We start from the raw sequence: 24,009 nt of genomic DNA, 5'->3' as shown, positions 1-24,009 counted from the left end.
TCTGAGATAGTGCTGTTTCCAGCACTGATGAGCCTTACCCATAGTATCCAAGGAGCATAAATGACTAATGTAGCTCTCAGCCTAGAGTTCTGAGCCTCGACAGTCTAACCAAATGAATGTCTTGATGGCAAAAGCTGGGGCTGACTTTGATGTGATAACCTATATGATGCTGGTAGAAGGCATCAACCATCTTTATTAGCATCAGCAGTAAAAATTCAGACATTATTCCTCCAAGAAATTCTCTCCTCCATTTCTGATATTGTAGGAGTCATTGTGCAGGGAGTAGCTTGCTACTCCACCATCTCCCAAGAATAGCTAATACCTGACTGATAATGCAAGAGGCCATGTGGTCTTGTAGTTAAGTCACTAATGTGGGACCTCAGGAGATGTAGGTTCAATTTTTGAGTATTCTAGACTCCTGGAGCAGTAGCATAACTGGGGTGTGGGGAGAGTGAAGGGATGAACAGGGCACTGCCCTGAGTACTGATTTAGAGGGGAAAGCAGAATAAGTGTGGAGCATATGCTGAGGCAGCAGCAGCAGCCTGTGCCTTGCCTCAACTTCAGTAGCCCCTGAGTGGGGAAGTAAGCATTCAATGTGTCTGCCCTCCTTCCTCCCCTGCCCCGACCAGGACACCAACATTTCAAGTTATGACTCTGTTCCTGAGCGAATTTGAAAAAGTTGTGTAGGCCCTGCTTTAGAGTGCCTAACATTATAAGCAGGATATGCTTGAAGAGTTTATGTACAAAACCTTATTTTCTCAGGCCTTAGCAGAGAAGCTAAATGAATTCTTTGCATCAGTGTTTACCACAGAAGACACTAAGAAAATTCCCATGACAGATTAAACTTTCCTAGTGGGCAGGTCTGAAGAGTTGGACCACATTAAAGTGACAACAGAAGAAGTTTTAGAACAAATCAATAAACTATATACTAATAAGTCACCAGGACCACATGACACTCACTCAAGAGTTCAGAAGGAACTCAGAGGTAAAATTGCAGAACTGCTGGCAATGGCACATGATTTATTATTACAAACAGGACTGGAGAGTTGCCAGCATAACAACCATCTTCAGAAGGGCACCAGAGGTGATCCTGCGAACTACAGACCAGTAAGTTTACCTCCATCCCTGGCAAGTTGGTAGAATCTATAATAACAGAGTCAAACATATAGCCTTTGGGCTGGATTTGGTCCACAGCCTCTCTATCCAACCCAGTGGATTTTTGGAGGGCACTGGAAGTTAGACTCTTTGACCCTATTGGGCATGGCCATCAGTGGTGAGCTAGGCTCAACACCCAAAGACCTTGCATTTCTGCTGCCCCTGCTCCACCCACGCTGGGCCCTGCACTCCATTGGACCCTGTACTGACCCCACTCCCACCACTGCTGGACCTTACACAACCCTGGTTCCTACCACTACCAAACTCTGCACTATCCCTGCTCCTGCCACCGGTGGGCCCTGTGCCCCCACCCCCCCGGACCCTGCACCACGCCCTGAATCCTGCAGTGTTCCTGCCCCTGCCAGTCTTCATGCCACCCGCATCACCGTGGGAGTCACCGTGGCATTCCTCATGCCCTCGGTTGTATCTGGGCTGCTAGGAGTCCTGCAGTTGAGAACTGGCCCAGGACACCGAGTGACTTTGACACTTCTGATCTATAATAAAGAATTAAATCAACAGTCACATGAACAAATAAGATCTGCTGGGGAGGAGTCAGCATGGGCATTCTGCCCCACCCATCTGCTGGAGTTATTTGAAGGTGTTAACAAGCACATGGACAAGCAGGTTTCAATTGATATAAATATATTTGGACTTTCAAGAAGCATTGTACAAGGTGCCTCACCAAATGATGTTAAAAACTGCATTCCCACAGGACTGGAGAAAAGGTTCTTTAGTGGATTAAAAGCTGGTTAAAACATAGGAAGTAAAGGGTAAGGACAAATGGTCACTTTTCAGAATGGAGGATAGTCAAAAGAGAGATCTGCAGGGATCTGTGCTGGGCTCACTTTTGTTCAAATTTTTCATTAATGACTTAGAAATGGGAGTGCACAGTGGAATCTCCAAGTTTGCAGACAATACCAAATTATTCTGGGTAGTTAAGTCCCAAGCTGATAGAGGGAAGCTGAAGAAAGATATCACCAAGCTAAATGAGTGGACAAAAAACAAAAACAGATGTGAATGAAATTCATAGTTTCATAGTTGTAAGGTTGGAAGGGACCTGAGCAGATCATCAAGTCCGACCCCCTGCCATGGCAGGAAAGAGTACTGGGGTCAAATGACCCCAGCAAGGTATTTGTCTAGCCTCATCTTAAAGACCCCCAGGGTAGGGGCCAGCACCACTTCTCTTGGAAGTTGGTTCCAGATCCTAGCCACCCTGACCGTGAAGTCATGCCTCCCGATATCTAGCCTAAATCTACCCTCTGCCAGCTTGTGACCGTTATTCCTGGTCACTCCTGGCAGTGCTCGGGGGAACAGTGACTCCCCCAATGCCTGCTGATCCCCCCTGACTAGTTTATAACAGGCCACAAGATCCCCCCTCAGCCTTCTCTTCTGGAGGCTGAACAGGTTCAGGTCCCGTAGCCTCTCCTCGTAGGGCCTGCCCTGCTGCCCCCTGATCATGCGAGTGGCCCTCCTCTGGACCCTCTCCATGCTGTCCATGTCCCTCTTGAAGTGTAGCACCCAGAACTGGACGCAGTACTCCAGCTGCGGCCTGACCCATGCCACATAGAGGGGGAGGATCACCTCCATGGACTTGCTCATGATGCATCTGTGGATGCATGACAAGGTGCGGTTGGCCTTCCTCACTGCATCCCCACACTGTTGGCCCATGTTCATCTTGGCCTCAGTAATGACTCCAAGATCCTTCTCTGCCTCTGCACTGCCAAGAAGGGAGTTCCCCAGCCTGTAGGTATGGTGCCGGTTCTTCCTCCCCAGGTGCATCACCTTGCACTTGTCAGTGTTGAATCCCATCCTGTTCTCATGCACCCACCCCTGTAACCTGTCTAGGTCCGATTGCAGCCTCTTCCTCCCTTCTAGCATGCCCACTTCTCCCCACATCTTAGTGCCATCTGCGAATTTGAACAGGGTGCTTTTTACCCCCTCGTCCAAGTTGCCGATGAAGATGTTGAACAGTGCGGGCCCAAGGACCGAGCCCTAGGGGACCCCACTGCCCACATCCCTCCATGTTGAAAATGACCCGTCCACCACCACTCTCTGGGTACGGCCCTCCAGCCAGTTAGTGACCTGACTTTGTAAGTATCAACGCCACAGTCTCCTAGTTTTTTAAAGAGAATGGGGTGAGAGACAGTGTCGAAGACCTTCCTAAAGTCCAGAAAGACTATGTCCACCGCGACACCTGCGTCCAAGGATTTTGTGACCTGGTCATTCAGTGTTGACAGGTTCAAGGTAATGTACCTAGGGGAAAATAACCTCATGTACTCTATGCATATACAGTGGCTGGGTTCTGAACTAGCTGTTACGACTTAGGAAAGAGACCTTGGAATCACTGTAGATTTTTTAGGTTGCTGCTGCACATTGAGCTGATGCTCTCAAGAAAACAAACAATAAAATGTTGGACATTGTCATGGAAATTTTTGAGTATGTGCTGCCAGTACAGAAGAGGTTAAACTGACATGCGCAGTTTGAAGCTGTGAGTGGAAATTTCCAAGGCTCACCCAGTCCTTGCCCCCTGGGTGACCTGCGGAGCTGTCAATCATTGTTGACCTACTTTCCCCACAGACGCATGCTCAGATTGTGTCAGCTCCTGACTGAGAGCATGCTCAGTCAGAACCTGACATGAGGTAATCGGACTAGAAATTTCTCTGCGGAGAGACGCTGATTGGCTACTAAATTGATATAAAAGTTCTGTGAGCCCCTCCCTCGGGGTGGTGTGTGTGGGGTGGTGTGTGGGGGGAGATCGCGTGGACCAGAGACAGAGGCTGCTGCTGCAGGGACTGTTCTCTGAGTCAGGCTTCAAGGCCTATTGATCTCCTTTGGCTCCGTGGCTTAGTCCTTCGTATTACTCGTTGTATTGCGGTTTTGACTACGATCATCTGGCTCCTGACTTACCTTTTGAACTGATTAACGGCTTACGATTTCGGATCACCCTCTGGACTTTGTTTAACCCGGTTCTGGATCATCGACCTCGGCTTTCTTCACCAACTACGACTCTGCTCATCCCTCCAACTGACGTCTCCGCTGCTTCATCTTCTGGCTCCTGACCTCGGCTTTCATATACGACCACCCGATTCGTCCATTGCTGTGGACTGGCGTCATGCGGTTCATCATCACCATGTTACAGTTCATTTTCGTTGTTTGTGATCCCCATTTATGAGCTGTTGACCAGCCCTGGGACTAGGTCTTCGGACTGAACCTCGTGGGCCAACAGACCCCTTTGTTGTTAATTGTTTGTTTGTGTTCCAACTGTAACTGAAGACCTTTCTGCCTACGCCTGAAGCGTAAGTCAAATAAATTCACCTGTTCTTTCTCAATCCGCTCCGAGTCCCTAACTCCAGACTCTACGCCGCTAATCCCACCTGTCCGTATCTAATTGCCACCCCGGCCCACCGTGACCTTGGGGCCCGATCCTTCGGTTTTCCCCGACAGACATCATTAAGAAAAGAATAGAAAAAAACCCAGAGAACATCAAATCTGTGGTGCAATCACATCTTGAATACTATGTGCAGTTCTGGTTTCCACATCTCAAAAAAGTTATAGTAGAATTAGAAAAGGCACAAAGGACAATCAAAATGATCAGTACAGTACTTAACACGAACTACAGTCTTGGTTAGAACATCTAGGGCAGTGGTTCTCAACCTTTTTGCACTCAAGGCACCCCTCAATAGGCTAGAGGCACCCGATGATATACTCAAGGCACCCTTTGTAAAATGCTGTATTTGTTTCACTCATTTTCTGAGTGGAGAAAAATAGAACAATTCTTCTGTTGCAAGAACGCAGAGAGACAGCAACAGGGCAGAATGTTTTTGACACTCGGGCTTCGTGTATGAAATCTCTGGGTTTATCTTGTGCATCATTTTTTCAAACGTAAAAGTGCTAACATTGTGTGGTACCCTTGAAGAAATAATGATCCCCCAGGGTGCCATAGTACCCTGGTTGAAAACCACTGTTCTAGGAGTTACCAAAATATAAATAATTTATTATTATTTATAGTAGTATTAATAATACAATTACTATTATAACAAATAATATCATTATACTATTGTAATGTAGTATCATATTGTATAACAACAACAACAAAGCCCATTCAAGTTCATGGAAAAATTCACTGCCTCATTGACTTGAAAAGCCTTTGGTTGTGCTTCCAAAGGCCAAATTTTGAGCACTTGGTTCTAGAGATACTCTGTAAGGCTAAAAACAAATGTTATATTTTAACTAAGAGAAATGAGTTTATCCCATGCTATTAGCATTTCTTATCTCATTAACCTTTTTTGGACTTGTCCCAGGACATTGTGAAGTATGTCTCAACAGATTGCTTCATTGAATTAACAGCAGAAAAGCACAGATCGGAAGGGTGATGTCTGCACACTGTAATCCCAGACTTTTCTATTCTGAAACAATTGGTGGGGCCACTTGTCCTGGGGTAAAAACAATGTTTGTTCTTATGCTAAGTCATGATAACATTGGATTCTGTGATCTTTTGGTTATCCCCATAACAGGTATAGCATAGGTAGCTTTGCTGCAAGTTGTCACCAAACCATGCCTTTGTATTGATGTACTTCAAGCCTAACATGTATATTAGGGTTACTTGCAGGAGTGAAGAGGCTGTTTCATGTTTGTTTGGATTCTGGAAGCTCTTCTAAGAGTCTGGATGTTTATTACTAATAAATGGTGTAGGTTATATAAAATGTAATCAGCATTAGTTTTGGATTGTTCTATTTCACACAAAGAAGTATAATTAGGTGGAAAAAAATACAGCAACAATTCACACTCCTTTGTTAGACTAAGAGTAGCTCCTACAATCCTTTGATTGTTTTGAAAGACAAGATATTTGTATAGCAATTCATTCGTGGTACTTATATGGCTCCTTACTGCTTTATGTAAGCTGTAACTCCAGTGAAGTAGGGAACCGCTAGCATTCCTGTTTCACAGCTACAGAGCTGAAGTGCACACAGTCATATACAAAGTCTGTGGCAAAACAAAGCACTGAATATGGTTCTCCTTCTGGTATCCTAACAAGTGGATCTTTCTTCCTCTCCATACATTATATGCAGTATGGTCACATTTGAGAAATTTCTAGTTTAAAAAAATAGATGTAGTACGTGCTGAGAGACCTTTTCTTCAACTTTTGCAAGTAGGCCTATTTGTTTCTTGGTTATGAGGTCGATTGGGTAGTAACTGATGTTAATGGTCACATATAAAGTTATAAACATGGCTCCCACTTGCTATTCAAACATAATGTGGAAGAGTGAGGGTTTTATTGTTGACATCAATTATCTTTCCTATTCTACTAGGACAATTACAAAGTATATAAATTGGCCTTGTACGTGCACTGAGATTCACAATGTAATCTCAAGATGAACTGAAGAGCTAGCTTAACAAAGCAATGAAAACAAATAAGTAAAAATAATTTGACACTGTTTATGATCCTAAATTGGAAGACTTAAAAATGATAAGGAAATACATTATAAAACAATAACATTGAAATAACTTGTTTTGTGTACCTGTCAAGACATAATTAGAGTGCAGAGTTTCTTCTGCAATAACTGATGACACATGTGAGCTTCAGGAAACATTCAGATTCTGCTGAGGAATACCTGGGTGACCTTGAGCCAAGTCACTTAGACCAACATTTTAACATTTCATAGCATGATTTATGGAGTTGGTGAGAAGGTGCAACTTCTACCATGGTATTCATTGATCTCAAGAATGAAATGGCTTATTAAAAATACCAAAGTATGGATTTAAAATTCTAATTATATACACACAAATTAGAAAATGGTAGCATGTTTGCTTAATTCTAGATGGTCACATTTGAAAATTCTCTGCAACTCATTTCCCCATTAAGAATATTTGGCTAATGGAGCATTTCAAAGCTAAAGTCATCAGTCTTTCGTAGTCCTCTGATGTTCAGATGGAAAACGCTGCAGAATCGCAAAACACTATTTATTTTCACTTATGTTTTGGATTTTACAGTAAAAAAAGAACAGACACAAAAGGATAGGAAGTGAAGCTTCTTCTAGTCTGTGAGTGCATTTACACGAGACACTTTACTGCACAGTAGCATAGTCTATTGTGTAGTAAGCATGTGTGTCTACACGTAAACTTCACTAATCGCAAGTAAATTTGCTACCTGCTGTTGGAGTGGGCTCTGCCACTGGATCCTGGCTGGGGACTATGTCCCCCTGCCCCAGCAGCAGGGAACTCCAAGCCCTCTGCTTTGCCATCACAACTGAGGAGTGGGGGGCTGGGAGATCCTTATCTCCCCATGCCAGCTCCACAGTCATGGGGCTCGTGCTGGGAGATCCTTGTCTCTCAGCCCAAGCTCTGTGGTCACGGGGGTTGGTCTGAGAGATCCTTATCATGGAGCCTGCACTGTTATAGCACAACCATCCTGGAGCCCAGGTGTGCTGCCTGCCTCCTGCTGCGAGCAGCCCTGCCCTGCCCCCCACCCCTCCATTTGTTTAATAGCCCAATGGAAGTTGGTGAATCTAACAAGAACAGGCTGGTCCTGGATCAGCTCTAAAGGGTCTGTAGGAAATCATTTTCCATCCAGAAGACCTGGTAATATGGTACTGCATTTTCCCAAACCCAAGACAACCTCAAATTTAAGATGATCTCCCAGTAATTAGATTCTATACATGGAAAATGTAGAAATTTATTATAATTTTTCATGTCTAGAATCTAATTATTGGAAGATTGTCTTAAATTTGCACCCCGCCGCACCTGCTGATTGGGGAAAGCACTGGTGGGGGTGGGAAGCAGTTGTGGAGGGCAGGTGGTGGGGAGGCAGGCAGCATGGGAGTCAAATGGCCTGTATCCTACCTCCTCCCTGCCCTCAGGCTGCCTGTCCCCCACGTGCTCATAACTTCCCCCTACTCCTGCTTGGTCCCCCTCATCCTCCCTTCACTGCTGCTTACACTCAGTCATGCCTCTGGTTCAGGTCCTGCTCTGGCCCAAGGCATGGAGCATATAGTGGCTCTGTCCTTCCCTGGCCAGGCAGCTGCAGTGGTAGCAACTTCAGTACCAGACCTGCGACTGACTCAAGACTAAGAGTCAGTGGCGGAGCTGATGCTTCTGCCACCACTGTTGCCTGGCTGGGCTGGAGCCAGACCCAGACCCAGAGCTGTGACTCCCCACAGCAGTGAGGAGGAAGGGAGCAGAGGTTGTGGTGGAGAGGTAGCAGGGGGCAGGTGGAGGGTGGCAGCAGCTGCAACTCCAACCCTGAGACCAGATTGGGGTCAGTGGCGGGGCCAGAGCTAGAGTGAGTCTCACAGCAGTGCAGACTCCCCAGTCTTGTGATTGAATCCACAACGGGAGGGCAGGGGGCATTGTTTTGGATTCAAGTAAATATGAGGTAAAATGAGGAGTTGGGGAAAGGATATCACCTGCAAGGTTATGAATCTGTGACCCTAACACAGTCCCTGAAGGTACTGAAAAAGTGTCCTGGTACTATGAGAAACAAAAGAGGGGAGGGCATGCTGTGCTGGTTGCATGCTCAGCTGGCCCCAGTACAAGACTTTATTTGGTTGCAGTAACTTCACTGTATTAATTGTCACGTTGAAGTGGGCTTCTCTAAAATTTGCTGTATCAAGTATGGCAGTCAACAAAAGATTCTGGAAATGAACAGATGGCTCGTAAGTGGTGTTGGGTAAAGGGCTTTTGGCTTCTGGCACACTGGTCTATAGGAAAAGGGGGCTATATAACTTATCTTGGAACCAGACATGTAGAAGGGCAGCTCTGCACCTGTAATTGTGCAGTGCATAGTGTAGCACTGGCTGTGCAGTGCCAATGGCAGTGGCATAGCCAGCTCCCAATGGCAGTAGATATTTTTGTGCCTGACTTCCTCCTCAGTTATGCTACTGCTAAGAACAAATCTTCCAGCAACACGCTGGCTAAACTAGTCAGCTGGACATTAAACTAAACATGAAGACTGAAAGGTGGGAACAAATGAGCAATCATTTGGCACAAGCTAATTTTATCAAAAAGAAAATTAATTAAAATACCTGTGGAGATGAATAAAATAAATTGCCTATGTGCTAGTGCTAGGAACCTGGATAATAAACAAGAGGAATTAGAAAGATAAAATCAATTATTATAACCTAATAGCCTATTTAGGAGCGATCAAGTAGGCAAAATATTGGTGGTTGGGGATAGCACTCTGTCAAAAAATGACATTACCTTTTTCAAGCTGTTGATAGCTCCAAGAATATTATCTTGAATGAGTCTCAATCAATGTCCAAACCACAAAGGTTTGTGTCTACTTCTGATTACTGCATCACACTACTTCTAGTCCCACGTGTCTTTTCCTCCCAGCTATGCAATGAGCCAGCTTCGAGAGGAGGCGGGAGATAGCTATGGGCAGTGTTAGCCTGTGGCATGATGATTAGAGTACTTCGCTGAGAGGAAGCTGATGTAGGGTTAAAACCCTTCTGGGTACAGGAGGCCTAGTAGGTGTCCTGTAGGTGCCCTGTTCCCTGCGTAAGTGTTTTAAGAGTTGGACTCAGAAGTAGGATTGCCCTCCCTCTATCCATTTCACTTCTGGTAGGTATGCACACTGGGCATTCCTGTTTTGTCACAGGGACAAAGAGGATCCAAACTGTGTAAGTGCCAAAGACTGCACCTGATTTTGCAAAATTAGGTGTCATAAGCAAACTGTGTCCAGAGGAAGTAAAACTCGGATTTCAAACCAGAACATATGGATCTTGCAGAGTCTCTTCAGGCAAGTCTAAGACTGAAAAACTGATTTCAAATTCAAGTTCTAGCTTTTTAGCCTTAGAAGTCAAATGGCTTAGTGTGGAACCCCTACAGTCTTATTAGCAGTCCAGCTGTATATGATATGTCTTTGAGCTGGGCACAATGGACTGGCTTAGCAAGTTATTGCATCTAAAATTCACTTGTCACAGAAATAGAGAAAACATAATTATTTGCATTTGTGGTCCAGCCCTATCAGGCCTAACAGGTGGAAATGGTCACAGATTTCAGAAAATGGCTAAACATTACATGCACTGTGAACCGGAACATTATAACTTTATTTCCCCAGGCCAGACTGAGCTCGTAGCTAGTAGTAGTTACAAGTTCCCCTTGTTGCCATATGGAAGACATGTCGACAGGGGCAGAATAGAATACAGTCATAAATTAGATTTTCTTTGACCCTGTACATTACATTTTCAAGGTGAGGTTGCTATAGCATTGGATAGGAAGACTGTTTTCTCAACAGCTGGAACCGGTGTTTGGACAGATTGTTACAGTAAGTTTGTGCAGTTACACTGCACAACTGTGATCTGCTATCTCTGAGATCAGATAATAAAGACTTAAAGAGAAGGTAATATAAATAATATAATCAATATAGATTTATGAAAAGTGGATCCTGTTAAATTAATTTGAAAACACGTTCTAACTTCTATAAACTGGTGCCTTGGTACTTCACAATGGGTGGGTAAGGAAATTGGGATGACACAGAAATCAACACCTCTGCTCTACGGTAGGTTAGAATGCCTCCGCTATATTGTCGTAGAGGTTGAATGGATGCTTACTATATCGATTGGTGAGGGAACGAGACATGAAATGTTTTCACCTTGGAACAAATGACTTCCCCTTATCACATCTGGTGACGGCTATAGTGCACGCCTTTAAAGGAAATCATGGGGATTGCTAATCTAATTTGCAATTCAATTGCTGTGAAATGCAATGCATCTAGCTACCTTTATGGAAAGGAAATAAAGGATTCTTTTCCTGGTGCTGAGCAATATGTGAAGCCTCCATATCAGATCCATTTTGGTTGGAAATATGACTTCCTTATACAGTGTTAATCTTTTTAATGGCTACTGTAATCTAATACAATGTTTGGTTCTCTCTCCTTCAGGGAAGGATTTTGGCCTGATTTCCATTTATGTAACCGTATTTTATGCTTAAATGAAAAAGGTTGAAGCAAGCATGTGCTTAAATGCGTTTGTAACCTGCATGCTTTATACTGCAGCACTGACACTGTGACCCAAAGAAAGCAAGGGGCGTGTGATAGAGGCATGATACTAGTTGGACTACTTCATCCTTCTTTTCAAGCTATAAACAGAAGTCTCATTTAAGGCGGTCTTGTTTGTCCTGGATTTTGGCGGAGACCAAAACAGGAGCAGCAAAGCTGTTTACATATGTAGCCCCTCCAAGCTGCATTGCTGCTCCTGTAGGAGTAGGTGGCTAGGGAAAGCACACAGCGTGACAGGCATATCCCTGGAAAGAAGCATGATTAAGTTAAATGAGCCACAGTTAACTTACAGATGCACACAGTGATGTCCTGGGGAAAAAGTACTAGGTGCAATAGTTACTAGACATACTCAGCAGCTGTTTGCTTAACTCTGATAAGCTTTCATTGTTGGACAGCTCTTGCCTAGTCACCCTACAAAATAAGCCAATTGCAGCCCGGGGGGGATCTTAGGGTATAGATAATCCTGCGGGCTCAGTAGTTGATTGACAGAGTATTGAGGTGTGTCGCCTGTGTGGATTGATTTTCCAAACCCATGCCAGTTTAGATACAGGCAACACATTTTTGTTTTACCTGCAACTGCAGCATAGTTTTTCAAATACCCATGCTAGCTTTAAATAAGTTGGCTCAGGCAATCAAAGTAGGAAAGTTACAGCAGCCTGGAGCTCCATATGGTCTAATTTAGGTATGAAGATGCCAAGACAGTATTCTGTTATGCTACCCTTCGTCATTCATCTCAGTTCCAATCCTTGCTGAAGTACAGGCCAGACTTCTCAAGACTTTTCAAAATGCTTCTGGTCTGGAAGATGGCAGAAAACTCACACAATGATCTCCTAAATTGGTATATACATATGCTGCAAAAACAATGTAAGGTAACAGTTAAATTGTCTCAGAAAACCTCTTTTCTGTCAAAGCCAGGTCCTGGTTTGATTATGTCTTGCATGATCCATTAGGGCCACAAATGCTATGACCCACAGTACCCAGTAGCGTAATGGGGGAGGGGTGGTGGGAAGAGAGTGCAACCAAGTCATCAATCAGCCTCCTTAGGGGAAAGGGGGGCACAAAAATAGCTACCGCTGTAGCAGGTTGCTGTCTGCTCTACTGCCACTGTCACCGCCCTGTTAATGCCTCTGAAAGTAACTCTTGTTAAGAGGGAAGACTGGTGCATTTTGCAAGATGTAGTCCAGCCAGGCAGCCAGATGCATAATGGAGATGTGTAAACAAGACACCTGAATTACAAATCCCATAAGGCAGTAGTGTGGCATTTCTGAATCAGAGATCCCATATTTTAGTTTTCCAGCAATGAATTTTCAGTGGAAAAAAATCCAATATTTTTCATAAGCTCTTGTGTTTGAGCAGCTACTGATGCATTAAATTCTTTCTTATACAAAAAATATTTGTGACCAAAAATCTCTCTTTCCTCCTTCCCTTGTTCCATCCCTTCCCTTCCCCCTCTTTCCCCCCTACTCACACGTACACCATCTATTTTGGATGAGGGATTTCACTTTTTGATTGGAAGAAACTAACTCTCCTTCTTTTTCTTTCCCCACCCTCAAGGAGAGTTGAAGGAATAAAAAATATAATACACATGTTTCTCTCTCTCATTAGAACTGTTCAAAACATTTAGAAATTTTTCAATTCTTCAAAAAAAAAAAAGATTTTTATCAAGTGACTCAACCCACCAATTTTTGTGTGTGAAATACACTTACCATTTTCAGTCGGTTCTGTTTAGTGGTTATTTGGAAGTCATCTTTGTCCAGAGAAAAAGAACAGCGCTTTATTAACTGCATGAGCACTCAGATGAGCTTGAGTGAGTCTCTTGTGATTGATATGAATACCATAGCTTGGTGTTTGCTAGTTCTGAAATCTCCATGAATTCAGAGTAGTGATCAATTAAAAGTAAATATAGTTCTTTGTCCAATTCAAATAAATCCCGTGCTACTGTAGTTTCTGCCATTTTCTCCATAGATTTGAGAATTCACTATTGGCTTTTGTTTATGTTCTTCTGAGCTGCTGCATCTGTTATTTGAGCACTCAACCTAAGCTAGCAGAATCTCCCACCCGTCGCTTGAATTTTTCATTACTCTAGTGATTGCTATGCATTTTGGATGCCAATTCAGCAAGGTAATTAAACAGGTGCCCAAGTTTAAGTATGTGAATAGTCCCATTGAAACCAATGTTTTAAGTTAGATTAATACTTAAATATCTTGCTCAGTTTGGCTGCAGTGCATCTGGAACTAGACGCTCTTGTTATTAAAATGATATTTCCACACTGATTTCATTCTCCTTTTTTTGGACATTCTTCTAACTTGGTTAATTTTGATTGTCTTAAAACTGGATCTCACTGTTTCTGATATGAAATTTCTCATTTGAAATAGCAATATGTGTATACCCCTTGGCAATATTTTAATGTTTATTAATTTCAGCTTCTAGAATCCCATTAGGCACCTATCTGCTTTTTTAGTTGCTATAATACCATTGTAAACCTGGCTCCAAGATACTAAGTGCAAGATCCAAAAGGGGATTTAAGAACAGCCACACTCAGTATTGGAACACCCTATTTTAGGCACCTGGTCTCCAGAGCAGAGGTTTTTAATGACAAACTGCAAACCTTTTATAGACAGGGGAAGAGGTGCAGGCTCCTAGCCTAGGGATTTTTAAAAGGAAGTTAGATGAGCACCTTGCTGGGGTCATCTGACCCCGGTGGTCTTTCCTGCCAAGGCAGGGGGTCGGACTAGATGATCTTCCTAGGTCCCTTCCGACTCTAGCTACTATGAAACTATGAAACAACCAAATGTTTTACTGATAATTTTTACATAACATAAAGGGAGTGCGAAGTAAAAAATCCAATACTTTATGTGTATGGTTCATAGGCATAAGAGCTCTTTAATTAGAAGCCAGGGACGTTTAACAATTGCTAGTATTATTAAATAGTGCAAGTTGGAGTGTTTTCTGTCACACTCACTATCTTGCTGGGCCCTTCCTCCATCAGGGAAAGGTAAAACCTTCCTAAACACAGGCCAGTGCATGCAGGAAACTAGTGCTGAAAGCCACAGAGAGACAGCTTTCCCAATTAACTCACCTGACAATTGCCTACGTGCTTGCCTACTTGCTTTAGGCACCAGCTACTCTCTCTCATATAAGCTTCCCCTCTCAGTGCGAGAAGCAGGAAAGGAAGCAGTCTCACTCCCATCCCCCTGCTATACAGTGTCTCACCTCTGCCAGATTACTGCATACTCTCCAAAGAGGAAGGCTGTGGTGCAAAGGGTCTCTCGATTATTCTTCCACAGTAGCCTCTTGTTAGTGTGAATGGACTGAGAGTAGTCCCCCTTGCTGCAGCTGCTGTTCCTTGGACCTGTTGCAGCAGCAAAGAGCCTATTTCGCTCCTCCCTCTTGCTCCTGTGAACACACGAGGCTGAACAGAGGGGATGAAATATGTGTGCACCATAAGGGGGCAGGAGGGAGTGGGGGATGTTGGGTGCAGGGCTGGGCCACTCAAAGCCTTGCCCCCTACCAGCCAGGAAGCCCTTGCCTGTCCTCACCCCAAGCAAGCATGGTGAAATTCCCACTCCTGGACCACAAGACCCAAAGTGTTTCCCCAGATACCCAAAGGTCCCAATGGGCAGCGGTGAAGGGAACAGGATTGCCGACCCTCCATAAAAGTTATGGACATCTAAATATTTTATGGACTTTATGGAAAAGCACTTTTAGCCATGTTTGTTTGTTTTTTTTAACAGACTTTCTGTAATTGTATGGACAGTTGGCAACCCCGCCACAAAGTAGAATCCAGATTCCTGGGCATATCTGTACGAGATGTTAACCACACAGTATCTTAATACAGTGCAGTAGCACATCACGGCACATGCAGTGCTTATACACTACTGTGTAGTATTATTACGCTACTGTGCAGTAGTGTCACTAAAAAGGCATGCACTGGCACTGGTTACTGCACATTATTTTAGTACTTGATTAAACAAATGCTAAATTTAATACACAGTGATTCCAACATGGGTGTAGACATGCCCCCTGAGTGCACAGGTGTAGATGCACCCCCTGAGTTCAGTGCAAGCGCTACACATGTGTGAGAAACTGAAGACCCTCAAAAATGGTATTCAAAGCTGCTAACACCCTAAGCAGGCAACTTCCTACAGCTAATAGGAAACACTGAAAATGGGGTGTGTCGTAAATCCTGCAGCTCTCTAGTTGGGGGTACAGGTATTTGCTTAGTACTTCCAGGAGGTGCTTCCCCGCTACTCAAGATTCAGAGCCCAGAACTTCCTTCTGAAGGACTTTTCTTTCAGAAATGGAGCATAGGGTCGCTCTTTAATAAAAAGAAAGAAAAAAACACAGAGCTGGTGAATGGGCTATTTCTTTTATACAGCAGTTCAGCAGCTAGCACTCTCCTAGATTGTGGGAAACTATGGCTCAGATACCTCAGCCTCAGGGGGGTTCAAACATACATTTCCCACCAGTCAGGTACATAACCCAGCCAGAAAAGAGAGGACAGGGAGGGAGAGACAGAGAGGAAATGAGGAAGGGAGCATGACTTGGAATGGCTAGTCCTGGTTTCCAAGGATTGAATATGAATTTCATTCAATGACTGTTTAATTATTGGAATTCAACTGACCACATCAGTGATTCAGCTATATAAAAAATTCCTTTATTAAATCCCACAGCCAGTAGCAGTTATGTTAAGCAAACATCCTAAAATCCTGCAACAAAAACCAACTATATATTAGATGGCAATGCTACAGCAATTCTAAACGAGTGTGCCCACACTGTAGTTATAGTCACAAATATTTTATCACAATATGTACAGCTCATGTTAGCAAAAAACCCACTATTTGTTCTCTTTAATCTCACTAGATTTCTCATTACACCATTTTATCAGATCTACCCTGAAACTTCCATATTCCTTCCTGGTTATTCCCAAACTTTCCCCATCCATTCTGTCTGGGTATTTCTAGATACATTAATCTAGATGGCTGGGACATCAATCTTCTTGTAGTCATCTACCACCATTCCTCCTATGTTAACATACCAATAGTAACTCCTTTCTCTTGTCTAAGCCTTAGCACCTTCCACCCTGACACAATTAGCATTCTCTCTGTGTGTGTCTGCCTAAACTAAGGATTCTCAGAGCTGTACATGATGCTTGTATAGAAGAATATACTCAAACAGATGATTACCCAAGGGTGGATCCAAAGGGGGTGCACTGGTGCACTTGCACCCCGCTTTGATTCCTGCTCCATCCAAAGTTTAAAACTAACAACCTGGAAATGGCAGCAGCATTTCTAATCACTCAGGCAGTGCTGAGGGGGTCAGTTGACTTCATGGCTCATTGTAATCTACCTTATCCCTTCTAAACTCTTCACTCTACAGGTGTTAATGACCCACTCTTCTTTTTACTGGTTTTGATGTTCCACTAATCAAGCTATCCTTTGTTTGGCAAGTCTGTTGGCTGTTAACTGCTCCAGGTAATGACGCGCCTATTTCACAGCCCTGCAGATTGGTTTTTAACCATTTCAATGAACTTTTCCTTTAATCTTAAACTGAATAATACAGCCCCAGCCCCTAGCATATTAGTAAAGATTCTTGCATTAATATAAAATATATTAATAGCCCATGAAGAAGGACTGGAAAGCAGCTGTTCTCCATCACACACAATTATTTTAACTAAGTGGCTAGAGAGCTGTAGTTACATTTGTTCCCTTTCTGGGTCCCTCTGAATCTTCATTTCTATTTTGCAAAGTTGAACAGTTTCAAGAGGAAGGACTGAGGGTCTTTTCCACCTCAGTTCCAAAATAGTCTATAACCTGGTAGTTAGAATACTTTTGAGTTTTTTAAAAAAGGGGAGCTTGAGGGTGCCTCTTTGAGCCATTGAGGGGAGACAAGTGAGAGAATGCCTAATTTCTATAACTTAACTAGGCATACCCATAAGACAGGCATCAAGCTGCTTATCCCTGGCTCAACTAAAATACTTTTGGTAATGCACAAAAGGGCAATTGCAGGTTCTGGGATAACTTCAAGGTAAAAAAATGTAAGTATCTATGGAGGTTAGGCTCCATGAGGATTAGGCAGTAGCTGAAAAGGGGTTTCAGGATCCCTGTTTTGGACTTAGCCTTTGAAATCCTGCCACTTCCAGACATTATGGTACCACAGAAGTCACTTTTTTGGATTTTGCTGTTAGAAGCTTAAACCAAAGTTTAAAGCTTACACTCCTTAAGTGTTTAAGTCACATTTGAAAATAGGCCTTGCATTCCTCTGAGAGACTTTGGCACTTTTTGAATCCTACCCAAAATATCAGTAAAAGAGCAAATAACTATTAAACTTATGTTAATGAACATTAGTGACCATTGTCTAACCAGCCATTCTTGTATATAAGCTCTAGTGGGACTAAACTTCTGCTTGTCTCTGTAATTATTAAACAGCTATTTGATACAAATACCATGAAATTGCATACAAGAATAATTGCTATATGCTGTACAACATTATTCTATGTATTCTGCGTGCTGGAATGTATGAATGAAGGTCACCATATTTAGTAAGTGAAAACAATAGCTGTAAAACTTAAATTTGCCATGTTAGAGTAAAATCTGTATCTGGCAATACAAAGAAATTAGATCTTGTTGAAAAAGCAGAGCCAAATTACACCCTGAGGAAATTCTAAGACTGTGGTTCAAAAACCAGGAAGAAAATTCCTCTGTAGCAATCCAGTTGGTTCATTTCAAACCAGGAAACATGGTGTTTTCTTGATAAAACTGCTTAAGAAGTATTAGCTGAACTTTCAAATGCAAAACTATTTTCAATATTATGTGCAAGATGGGTATTTTGTTGTAAGAACATAGTTTGGAAAGGACTTTCTGAGCTATTGAGTACAGTTCCCCGCTTCATCATATAATCCCTTTTGAAAACTAATAGAAATCTTAAAAGCAGTGAAGTTTTGTGTCTCCATTACTCTTATTGGAAAGCTGTTCCAGAACTTCACTGCTATAATGGCTCAGAACCTTCTCCTAATTTCCTGCCTAAATTTATTCAGAGCAAGTTTATACCCATTTGTACTTGTGCCAGCATTGTACTTTAGCTTAAATAGCTCATCTTTCTCCTTAGTGTTTGTCTCCCTGACATACTTAAAGACTGCAATCATATCTCCACTCAATCTTTGTTTTCCTAGAATAAACAAACAAGCTCTTCTTGTCTGCCCTTATATGATAAGCTTTCCATTCCCCCATCATCCTAGTAGCCCTTTTCTAACTTATTCCAGTTTAAGTCCATTTTCTTGAATGCGTCTTTCATCCTCTTTTCATTTCCACCTGATGAGCTTCTAGCTCCTAGGTGATATTTTTTTGTTGGTCACAAATGCATGATCTTACCACTAAAGTGCCAATTAACTTCTAAGCATTGATTTTTTTTTTTTTATATATACTTTGGATCTGTTAAAGGAAGTGAAGATAATTATGGGTACTCTGGCAACACTCAAGGTGACCCAAAAGGAGGAGGAGACAGAAAATAGGAATGCATAAAGAAGCTGAGGGAAGTGTATACACTTGAGTGGGTACCATACAGAATCTACTTATATATGAAAAGTCACCAGGTAGAGGCCCTGGAAGAGAGGATCTGTAGACACATTGCTGGAGGCAAAATGGGAACTTAGAAGGGAATAGAAAAATTGAGGGAGGGCAGGAGAAAGGAAACTGCACAAACCAGCTAACCAATGGGACCTAGAGTGGATACCATTAGATGAGAAATAATCATTGGAAGAATGTGACTTATATGACAAAGGAGGCAAAGAAATCAGATAGAGAAGGAAAAACAGAACCACAGATCAGATTTGCTGAATTATAGAGTGGGGAAGAAAAGTGCATAGTGTGGGATGGCAAGGAAAAAGAGAAGGCCTGCTAGTCCCATAAGAAGAGAGGAAGTCTCAAAAATAGTCAGGGACTAGAGACTACAGAGGAATTAGGATGATGTACGAAAGAGAGAGAGAGAGAGAGAGAGGCCAGAAGATACAAGGTAATTAGAGGCAGGAAGAGAAAGAGAAGGGAGAGAATCTGCAATTCACTTCAATCCCAGGTCTGCGTGTTTGGGGCACCCCATAAAGAAGAACTGACAGGTCTGTCATGAGACCAGATCCAGAGAATAGAAGGATTTGATCTGGAAAGGATCTCAGTGGTAAGGAGGAAAAACCTCCTGGTTGTCCTTCATCTCAGGACAAATTACCTTGCTAGATTCTTGCTGGAATGGATAAAGAACGACTACATCAGGATGGGAAAGCTGCTCACAGCAGTTATTCCAAGTATTCTTCCACAAAGTTCTTCAGAAAGAAGCTGGCCATAGGAAAAGAAATCCTGACTAATAGAAATCAAATGGAAAAATTAACAAAAATAGGCCTGCAACTCAGGCTGTTTATTTCAAAAGAACATGCTTGGATACATGAAGGGAGCTAGCTAGGGAAGTCAACTCCATTTAAAGAGGACAGGAACCTGAATGTGGTTAAAGCCTATAATCTCTTTAATATCAAAGTGTACATTGTTGCAGTGCTGATAATGCTGTGTAAACATAGCCAAGCTGCAATAATTTAGCCTGGTTGAATACTGGTAGCTTTTTACTGGTAGCATGACCGGGGTGATGCATAGGGGATGCATGTGGGTGCACATGCGCCCCCTGAGTGTGGCGGTGCACCCCCTACAAAAAGGTGTCACCCCAGTGCACCTCTGGATAGTGTTGGTGGCACCTGTGGGAAGTCATCACTTACCACCCTGCTGCTGACACTACCGGTGGCATCTGCAGGTGGCCTGAAATCCCCGCTGGCCACTGCTAACCCTGCCGGCGGAGTCTGCAGGTGGTCACTGATCCCTGATCAGTGTTCACCACCCCTCTCCCCCCCTACCGACAGTGCTGGCGGTGCCTGCAGGAGCTCCCCCACTTCCCGCTGCCGTGCTCCCACCTCCACCATTGCGGTCTCGCCACCTCCAGCGCCACCATGCCCCCACAGCCACTGGGGGCAAGCATCATTCATGAGCATGAGTAAAGAAGTCCACCAGAAAATGAGAGTTAAATGCTTGGCTAGTTAACCTTCACTGGCTGTGTGCACACATGGTGTGGAAGTTTGTTTTCCTGGGAACAACAAGTAGCAGCATGCCTTGTGCTGCCACAACTTGTCCCCAAGGGCCTGTGCCATGTGTGCTTTGGTGTGCCCTGCGTGTGGTAGGCGATGCTGAGACCAGCACTGGGTTGGCCCCAGCAGCCTTACCTGGGGCTCTGGGGGCATCCTGGGGCTGCAGCACTGGCAATTTTACCATGTGGAGCCTGGCTGGCAGCCTCAGCACAGCTCTGGCTGGCCTGGCTCCACTTTCAAGTGGAGCACACTGCCTATGTGCACTGCTCCACTTCTTTTTTCCTTGCATTTTTTTTGATGCCTGGATATCTGGGGGTCAAAAAAAACCAGGAGATGCACAGAGAACATCTGAACAAACATGTCTGCAGCGCTGCATACCACGTGGCCACACTCATATAGACAGGGCCACTGAGTTCCATGACTGTAGTATAGGCATACCTGCAGGCACAAAAACACTATGGCATTTGCATCCCAGAAAGGGGAAAAAACTTACCGCTGGACCTAAATCACTTCCCTAAATAAATAACCACCTCAGAGAGGATATTAGGAGTAAACAATGAGTTTACAGTGAATAGAAAAAGGAATGGATCAACAAAGTGTGCTGTTTCATGGAGGACAAAAAGTGCAACATGACACTTGTAGTTTTTATAACATGAAAACTACAAGTGTCAACCTAGCAATTTGACTTTAAGAAAGAGCTTAAATAATTAAGTTTCTTCAGCAATGTAAAGAGAAGGAGAACAAGAAAAGACATGGGGATGCTCTGCATGGGGGTTGAGTTCCAAAATAATCTAGACATGGCCTTCACACTAGCTCTGCTTTAGTTTTTCAGCAAGGAAATGCAGCCTACCCCATCATTCAGTAGTTCAGTACGACATTACAAAGGCTGTTAACAAGTAGGTTAGGAGTCCATCTCCCATGTGAATGGGACCTGGGTGCTCTCTTTGTCCGTCTGTCTCCTCTTTTCTCTCTCTTTCTCTCTCTCTCTCTCTGTCCTGTCCCATCCCTCACAAATCTGGCCAAAGCTGTAGTTCACCAGGAGCCCTGATGCTAACCTGTAGACCCAGGCAGGTGCTGCTTCCATGCCAGGTGGGTGGAAGCTTTGGCTAGGATTTGGAAGGAGTGTAGAAGGGATAGAGACAGAAAAAAGAAAAGAGTTGGAGAAAAATGCTGCCACACACCTGGCGCAGCAGCAGCTCCTTCCTGAGTCCATGGCTGACGCTGTTGGCAGGTTCCAGGTCAGGGCTCCGGATGGTGGGGTGGCAGGTCAGCTGTGGATGCCACCGCCAGGCTCTGTGTTTGGGCTCCTGAACCTGTGACCACTGTCTGCAGCTAATGCCACCACCCAACCACTGCAGGGGAAGCCCCTTGATCCACGGCTGATAGTTTCATAGTTTCATAGTTTCTAGGGTCGGAAGGAACCTAAGCAGATCATTGAGTCCGACCCCCTGCCATGGCAGGAAAGAGTACTGGGGTCAAACGACCCCAGCAAGGTGTACATCTAGCCTCCTCTTAAAGACCCCCAGGGTAGGGGCCAACACCACTTCTCTTGGATGTCGGTTCCAGATCCTAGCCGCCCTGACCGTGAAGTCGCGCCTCCTGATATCTAGCCTAAATCTACTCTCTGCCAGCTTGTGACCGTTATTCCTGGTCACTCCTGGTAGTGCTCGGGGGAACAGGGACATCCCCAGTGCCTGCTCTGACTAGTTTGTAACAGGCCACTAGATCCCCCCTCAGCCTTTTCTTGTGGAGGCTGAACAGGTTCAGGTCCCATAGCCATAGGGCCTGCCCTGCTGCCCCTGATCATGCAAGTGGCCTTCTCTGGACCCTCTCCATGTTGTCCATGTCCCTCTTGAAGTGCGGCGCCCAGAACTGGATGCAGTACTCCAGCTGCGCCCTGACCAGTGCTGCATAGAGGGGGAGGATCACCTCCCTGGACCTGCTCGAGATGCATCTGTGGATGCATGAAAAGGTATGGTTGGCCTTCCTGATTGCATCCCCATACTGCCGGCCCATGTTCATCTTGGCATCAATGATGACTCCAAGATCCTTTTCTGATGGTGCCTTTTGCATTATTCAGCATTTGGAATTGCCTTTTTCTGCCTTTTCTGCCTGATGCTGTTGGGCTGAAGCAGGCCCCCCAACTCACCCGGGACCATGAGGTGACCAGAGCCGCTGGCTGCCCATAGACCAGATCCAGCAAGTTCGTGGCCATCCACCTGCAGTCTGAATCAAATCTGTTGGCATGCCGGATCTGGCGTCTGGCTGTATTTTGTCTACCCCTGATGTAATCGAACATGGTACCAACGGGTGCACCTACACATGCACTTTACTGCGGAGCCAACTAATTAGCTTCCCAGTAAAGCATCACCATCTATACTGATGAGCTGGTATTAGGGTGCTGTAAGTTAATTAACTTCATTCTAGGATAACACTGCCTGGCACGTCATTCAGTATGCTACAATGCACGTGTAGATGGTGACCAGAGCTGGCTAGGTCATGAGGGTGCTACAGTATGGGGGTCCCCTACCAGCCCAGGCTCCCTGCCTGGGTCTCCTGCCAGCCCAGGGCTGCTCTACCCTGGCTCAGATTGCTGTGATCCTGGGCACACATGTAAATGCTGCACCTAGGAGTATTTGACTCGGCTGCATACTTCAGTGGAGTTTATTCAGTTGGGGTCATTGCTCATGAAGATGCACCCACTGTGTATCTTTCTGTAGTAAATACCCTTGCAAGTCTGGCTTGAAGCCCCTCTGAGACTGAAATTTAAATTCTTATATCAATTAGGCTACAGTTTTTTCAAAAGTACCTAAATCACTTCTGAAGATTTTTGGATTTATATCCTTTTTGCCTGGCATTTGGTTGGCACATGCATTTGCTTTTCTTGATGCTTCTGCACAGTCTTTACCTAGGTAATTATTGGCCTCCTTGCCATAATTTCAGCATTACTGTCCTTTACCAAAATATTATTTCAAAGAAAAATATGTAACTCACTGAATTGTGCCCTAGGCAGTAGATCAGGCCTTCATGGGTACAACCTGAGTTCAGTACAACAACACTGATTTATGCCATCTGAGAATCTACTGTAAACCTATCATTCCATACTTGCATTTCACAATATGAATCAGTTTGTTCCGCATCTCTACTGCCTACCAGGACATCTATGCCTTTCTTGCTCTTTTGTAAGCTTATGGAAATGGATATGGCAATGATATACCATAGAAAATTATTTTCCTCATTGCATTATTTATGGCATATATACCTGGCAATCTTTTGGTTAGTGCATTCAACCAGATCGGTGGCAAAACTTTCATTGATTGTAGTGGGAGTTGGTTAGACCTGTTAGGTTATATGATTGTTACACTGGCTTTCGTTCATTCCAGTATTCTTGGCTGCAACATGGAGTATGCATGATTCTGTGCTGAGTCACCAAGACCCCAAGTCTGCATTTCATTATTGCTTCTAGTTCAACAGACGTGATTGCTTAGAGTAAGGTTAAATAAATACTTAAAGAAGTCCCAATAATCTATGGTCCATTGTATTTTGCATATACATTTGTTGAAAAATGAATTCAAGCCCTGTGTTCCTGCTTCATGCTCTGGGTTTTAACTTGTGCCTGTGGTTTTATGAGTGTATATTTAAAGATACTTATCTACAGCTTGACTTACAGAAGAGGACAGTTATGAAAGTTTTGGAAGCATTGTATAATCCTAATCATGTCAAGTGTTAAGTTTCAGCATCT

The sequence above is a fragment of the Crocodylus siamensis genome, chromosome 4 (genome assembly GCF_052110815.1).
Source record: "Crocodylus siamensis isolate JL-2025a chromosome 4, ASM5211081v1, whole genome shotgun sequence".
Lineage (NCBI taxonomy): Eukaryota > Metazoa > Chordata > Crocodylia > Crocodylidae > Crocodylus > Crocodylus siamensis.
Note: the sequence above shows the minus strand (reverse complement) of the source record.